Genomic DNA, 7,123 nt, shown 5'->3' with positions numbered 1-7,123 from the left:
TTTGAGTTCTGGAAAAAATGAGATTAACCAGGAAAAGTGATCTGTTGTGAGTCAGAAGACAGTGTGGATAGATCCAAATCTAGGAGGGATAGCGATGGACCAGGTAGGGAAGCTGGAATCACATGGGATAAGAGGAAATAGAAAGCGTTACCTGCTTGAAGCAGGTTTGTTTTAATGCATTTGAGTCATGAAAAGGCCAAATAAGATCATGGTGTGCAGTTGGAATAGGTTTCAACACAGTGCAAGAGGGAAAAGCAGTAAGAGCTAGCTTACCACCATTAGCTCATAGGACACATTTATATGAATTAGGAAGAGATGCCCCTCCCTAAGATACCTTACTTCTATTTGTCAGAAAATTGTTATAACATACAGATTTTATTAGAAAAAAGAAACTTTACTACCCCTTCCAGGAAACCGTCATGAGTGTATATATCTGTGATGTCTGCTGTGTGGCTTGTGCCACTGAGATGGGGCTCTTATCATGCAGTGCACGATGTGCACAGCTGTATGCGGTGGCCCTGTTTGGAAGAGTTGAGCCTGGTTACCAAACCACCGGGAAGCACTGCGTTTCTACTAGCGTGGGAAGGATTGGTCCAGTGACATGGCTTGATCCATTACCAGGGTTGAAGGATGGGCGTGAACCCCTTCAGGGCAGCTAACTCTGGCCGTGTTCTCAGCTGGGCCAATCTACACCTTTGTTCCGTTACTTAGAGAAATCATGCTTTTCCATGTCCCCATGGCTTTGCACAAATTGTCTGTTCTTTTTAAAAAAAAAAAAATTAATTAAATTTTGGCTGCGTTGGGTCTTCGTTGCTGCACGCAGGTTTTCTCTAGTTATGGTGAGCAGAGGCTACTCTTCGTCATGGTGCGCAGACTTCTCATTGCAGTGGCTTCTCTTGTTGCAGAGCACAGGCTCTACGTGCGTGGGCTTCAGTAGTTGTGGCACATGGGCTCAGTAGCTGTGGTATGTGGGCTCAGTAGTTGTGGTGCATGGGCTTAGCTGCTCCACGGCATGTGGGATCTTCCCAGACCAGGGATTGAACCCATGTACCCTGCATTGGCAGGCAGATTCTTAACCACTGCGCCACTAGGGAAGTCCCCAAACTGTCTATTCTGACAAGAATGCCTTTCCCCCTCTGTGCTGACTGGTGAAATCCCAGTCATCATTAAAGACCCGGATGAAATCACACCTCATTTGGAAGGTTTCCCTGACTCCCATGTGTAATTTCCTAAGAGCATCTAACTGAGTAGCACCATTTATCCCATGAGGTCCTCTGTGTCATCAGTAAAATGGAGGAATAATATTGCTCATCCCCTAGGGTTGTCGTGAGCCTTCAGTGAGACAGTCTATGTGAACCTCACTAGTGCTTAATTAATATTACCTGTTGTACCCCTATCGTCCCATTAGACTGAATGTCTTGGAGGACCTGAGGTCTTACTCATCTTGACATCTTTTGAATAATTTATAAATAAATTTATTTAGTTTATTTTTGGCTGCGCAGGGTCTTCATTGCTGCATGTGGGCTTTCTCTAGTTGTGGCGAGTGGGGGATACTCTTTGTTGCGGTGCACGGGCTCTACGCACGTGGGCTTCAGTAGTTGTGGTGCACGGTCTCAGCAGTTGTGGCGCATGGGCTTAGTGGCTCTGAGGCATGTGGGATCTTCTTGGACCAGGGGTCGAACCCATGTTCCCTGCAATGGCAGGTGGATTCTTAACCACTGCGCCACCAGGGAAGTCCCTCATCTTGATATCTTATTTCTGCTTTTCCTTCTTCCTTCCCTACCTCTTAGCCATAAGCCCCTAGTACAGTTCCTAGCAGAGAGGGCACTGAATAAATTATTTTTGAATGAAAAACATTTACCACCCCCTAATTATTCCAACATCTTCCTAAACAATGAGTTTTATCTCTTCATCATTCTGATTGTTTTACTATCCATGTTGATGTGTTTCTACTTTGTACCTTTATATTCTAGTCTGGTCAACGCTTTGTGTCTCAAATTGAGTAATTTATGAACTCTTTAAAAATTCCAGTAAATTCCAGTATACTCCTATTGTTGGACTTAAAATATGTTAATTGTAGTGTAACCTAAACATGTACAAACATATAAAGGTATAAGCTCTATACGCTTATCTCACTGTAAAATCCAACAAATATGTAAGTAAACTCAGTCAAAACTACAAACCCAACAAAATCCAAAATGACAACATTAATTTAGTGTGTTGTTTGATGTTTGGTTGATGTTTTGCTGGAAATAAATCACTACTCACGTTGTGATTATGGTTTAACTGTTACGGTGCAGGGTTTTTGAGCTTGGCATACACAGGCTCAATGTCCTATTTGATGATTTAACTCTCTCACTATTTTTGTTTTTAAGCTACAGTGGAGTCATGGCCTATATAGTGGTTAAAGTCAGCTTGACGTACAAAAACTAAGGATAATCAAAATTACCCATGAAAACCCCTTAAGTCACTTGCAAAACAAAACAGTACTGCAAAACCTTCACTTTTATAACATAGCATCAGGACACCCAGCCTTCACTCAGCTCCTATGCATTGTCTCAGGATCAAATCCACAACTGCTTTTTAGCTCATTAGCAAATGACAATCACAATGAAATTACATGAATCCTATACCTTTGAAAATGGAAAATGTCTTGTAGTGCTGGATGCAAGGCTGAGGTAAGGAACTTACACAACTGGGTGATGAGCTTTGGAGAAAAACAAATTTAAAAAAACAACATGAACAACCTGTACTATTATGGCTGGTCTGAGTGTGTGTGTGTGTGTGTGTGTGTGTGTGTGAGTGTGTGTGTGTGTGTGTGGTATATATTGGAGGTCACACACAGAGAGGGCCTGAAGTGAGGGGGGTTGACTACCAGTTTGTTGGTAAATGAGTCACTACATACAGCGTGAACATCACGACTCACTAGGTCATTCTGCTTGTATAGCCTTAGAACAGGTAAAGGCACCAATTCGACCACCAAACATGAAGTGGGGGCATCTTAACCATAAGCCAACCGGAGAGACAACATCTGTTTGGAGCAAGGATTGAAAGGCCGAGTGGAGAGGTAGGATTTACCGAATTAGGGTAGATTACGGGTGTGGAGGGCAGGTTTCCCTGAGCCCCAAGCTTTGAATACTTCTGTCCTTTTACATTAAAGCAGCTCAACCTTGGGCAAGTTACTTGACCTTACTGTGGTTCCCTTTATTCTGTAAAATGGGCTATAGTACCTATCAGTGGTTGTTGTGAGGGTTACATGAGACAATCTATGTAAATCGCTTGGCACAGCACCTATTACACTGTGTATTAATTTGCTAGGGCTGCTGTAACAAAGTACCACAAACAGAGAGGCTTAAACAACAGAAATTTCATGTCTCAAGTTTGGAGAGAAGTCTGAGATCAAGGTGTTGGCAGGGCCATGCTATCTGGAAAACTCTAGGGAAGGATCTGTTCCAAGCCTCTCTCTTAGCTTCTGGGAGTTCCTCGGTTTATGGCGGCATAACTCTGATCTTCATGTGCTGTTTCCCTGAGTGTGTGTCTGTGTTCAAAACTTCCCTTTTTATAAGGACACCAGTCATAGTCGATTAGGGGCCCATTCTACTGCAGTATGACCTCATCTTAACTAATTATGTCTGCAGAGACCCTACTTCCAAATAAGGGCATATTCTGGGGGTGAGGACTTCAACATGTGAATTTTGTGGGGACACAATTCCATCTACAACACAGAGTAAACACTCCAGTGGTAGTTATTACTATTCACAATGCCTTCTTCAATCACCTTTTCATGGTGTAGTTTTATAGTCAGAATTTTCAGATCTTCATTTTTATTCTCATTGTCTTTCCTGGCCTGTTTCTGTCTAGAAAGTACCCCAAGAACAGGCGATTGGGCTGTTGTGTTCACCATCGTGTTGCCAGGTGCCTAGAACAGCGATGGGTGCATAGCAGACACTCAGTGAAGGTTTGTGGATAAATAAATAATGTCTGTTTCTTTCCCATTTTTTTTCTTTTTTGGATTTCTCAGTTAGCCCAGACTCTCTCTCTAGTTATCTTTTCTCGATTGCCAAAGTATTAAAGGCAAAAGAAATGGAACCAAACAAAATTTAATTTCCTTTTTGTTGGTAGTTATTAAATCCTCCCTAATCACTTGCTCTCTGCAGCCAGTTAGAAACCCAGCCAGATGGCAAAGGGCAGTTGGGGTGCTGGTGGGGGAGGGGGGGTGCAGGTGCCTGTGTTGGAGCCAGCTAGAGTCCACTCGGAGCACTTCCTGGGACTTGATGTTGGCCAGGTCTAAGACTTGGGAATGAAGGAGACCCAACTCTACCCTGAGAGTCTGGGAAGGAGCCAGTGAGGTCAATATTGGCTCTAGAGGTTGAAAGTCAATGTCTACACCAGGAGCCACAGGCCAGAAAGGTACAGGGGCTTTACTTGGTCTTCAGAAAGATGCATGCTTCATTTGTCTGGTGCAATGACTCCCTGTTCCACAAACCACCAGCGCAGGCCCCAAAGATGTGACCACCCGTGTCAGATGGTTCCCTGGTATGAAAACCAGGAGTTCTATAAATCTTGAACTCAGGCAGGAGCTGGTGTGTCAAGTATGGGGAGACAATGCTCTGTATTCTATAGACCCAGAGGTGAGTTGTCATGGGCTAAAAAGAAGTGTCTGAAAACTAAAAACACACTAATAATTTACTGATCGACTGGCACCATCTATGCGTATACGTATCTATCCATCTACTTAGCTATTTTCTCACAGCTGTAGAACAGATGTCACAAATGTACATAGCCCTGGTAAGTCACAGGATGCAGGCTGGGTGGGGACTGGGGAGAAACATGGGTTCAAGAGAGGATGTTACAATTCACTTTCAGACTATTGTTACCATTTGGGACTATGAAAACAGCATTGCCCCACCCTACTCTGACCTTTTTTTTTTTTTCCTCAAAGATTTAATTGGATATTTAACTTTATTACAAAACTCTTTTTATTTTTATTGTGGAGACAAGCATACATAAAACTAGACAGAATAGTATAACAAATCCTCACGAGTCCATCCTTCAGCCGGAAACAACCATTATTCTGTGGCCATCCTGCCCCCTATACACAGCTCTCTTCACTTCGTCCATTTCCACTGACTGAATTTTAAAACATATGGAAAACATAACCCTTCAGCTTCAGGTTCACAATTATGTTTATGGAGCCTCTTTCTTTTCTTTTTTAAAATAAATTTATTTATTTTTGGCTGCATTGGGTCTTCGTTGCTGTGCGCAGGCTTTCTCTAGTTGTGGTGAGCGGGGCTACTCTTTGTTGTGGTGCGCGGACTTCCCATTGTGGTGGCTTCTCTTTGTTGTGGAGCACGGGCTCTAGGCATGCAGGATTCAGTAGTTGTGGCGCGTGGGCTCAGTAGTTGTGGCTCGCGAGCTCTAGAGCTCAGGCTCAGTAGTTGTGGCGCTCAGGCTTAGTTGCTTCACGGCATGTGGGATCTTCCTGGACCCGTGTCCCCTGCACTGGCAGGAGGATTCTTAACCACTACACCACCAGGAAAGTCCTGGAGCTTCTTTCTTCTTGAACCCTGAAAATTCACCCAAACATTTTCAAATAATAAGTAGGGAGATAGATGATTTCCTTCTAAATTATAGAGGAGGAAATTGATGCCCAATAAAATAATGTTTGAGGAAAGTGGGTCAGTGGAGGATAAATGACTTTGAGCTTCCAGAGTTTGGACATCTGAGAGGATGGTGGGGGAAACAGATGATCTGGGCAGAGGAAGCACTGAATAAAGGTGGAGAATGAGGTGGAGAGGGTACCTCCAGTGAAGCTGCCCTGAGCACAGAGAAGACAGCAGATCCGGAAAGAGCAGAGCTGGTGAGAGAGATCTGGGGGTCATCCACAAAAATGTGGCAGTATGAACATGAATGCCCAGAAGGGAAAGCACTGGGCAGAGAAGAGCACCTCGTTCTGAGCTTAGGAGGAGAACTCAAGTTATTGCCAGGAACCTAGTTATTACTGTTTCCCAGGAAGGCAGAGAGATGGTGCTGGGAGGAAGTGATGGAGGGCACCTGTTCGACTTGAACTTGGTGAAGGAAATCAAGAACTGGTCATCATGTGAAGGTGGGAGGAGATTGGGACATGTGGAGAGACGTGAGCGTTTGAAACAGCTGCGATGGACTGGGTGGGAGAGAGGACTCCTGGGAAACTCATAGGAGGAAGTGACTGCCTGCTTACCCAGAAGGGAAACCTCTCTACCCACACCAAAAGTTATCTGTTCCAGGAGAGAGAGAGCGAGAGCGAGAGCGAGAGCGAGAGAGAGAGAGAGAGAGAGAGAGAGAGAGAGCGAGAGCGAGAGAGAGAGAGAGAGAGAGCGAGAGCGAGAGAGAGAGAGAGAGAGAGAGAGAGAGAGAGAGAGAGAGAGAGAGAGAGAACCTCTGCTGGTTTGAGTTTCAAATTTCAGGGAACATGTAGAGCCTCTTTTAAAAGCCACATCATTAGGTCTGGCCTACCCAGGAAAATCTACCTTTTGATTGACTCGAAGTCAACTGCAAATTAATTGAATCTGCAAAGTCTCTTCATCTTTGCCATATAAGGTAACATAATCACAGGATTTGATATTCTATCATGATGTTCTAGTGGTTAAAAGCAAGTTACATGTCCCACCAACATCCAAGGGAAAGGGATTATAGAAGAGTGTGGGTCACTGGGGGTCATTTTAGAATACTGCCTACCCCAGTGCTTGACAGGTCAATGCCATTTTTGTCCTCAGGTTCCCCACCAGTACAATAATAGGACTCTGAGTCCTTGCAGCAGTGCTAAATCTCATGTATAGATCTAATTGTCAAGAGAGAATGGACTTAAGAGAGGAAGAAATATTCAGTTGTCTTCAAGCTTCTCAAGTTCTGTAGTGTTTCAAAAAAGTCCGAGGAGGATACCAGCATATGAACTCAAGTCAACAACATTTAATGAGAGCACTTTAGCACCAGGCACTGTCTTTCATTTTGTGTTATCAGGGACACAAAGATGAGTGTGTTTCTTGATTGCAGAAATCTTTACAGTTTTCTGTGAGATCAGACACATATACTGAATACAATGTAGCCTAAAGGAAATATCTTATGAGATGTAGGCAGCCAGCCT

Source organism: Delphinapterus leucas, chromosome 8 (genome assembly GCF_059928025.1).
Source record: "Delphinapterus leucas isolate spDelLeu-1000000601 "Yukka" chromosome 8, BTC_Dleu_Yukka2, whole genome shotgun sequence".
Taxonomy (NCBI): domain Eukaryota; kingdom Metazoa; phylum Chordata; class Mammalia; order Artiodactyla; family Monodontidae; genus Delphinapterus; species Delphinapterus leucas.
Note: the sequence above shows the minus strand (reverse complement) of the source record.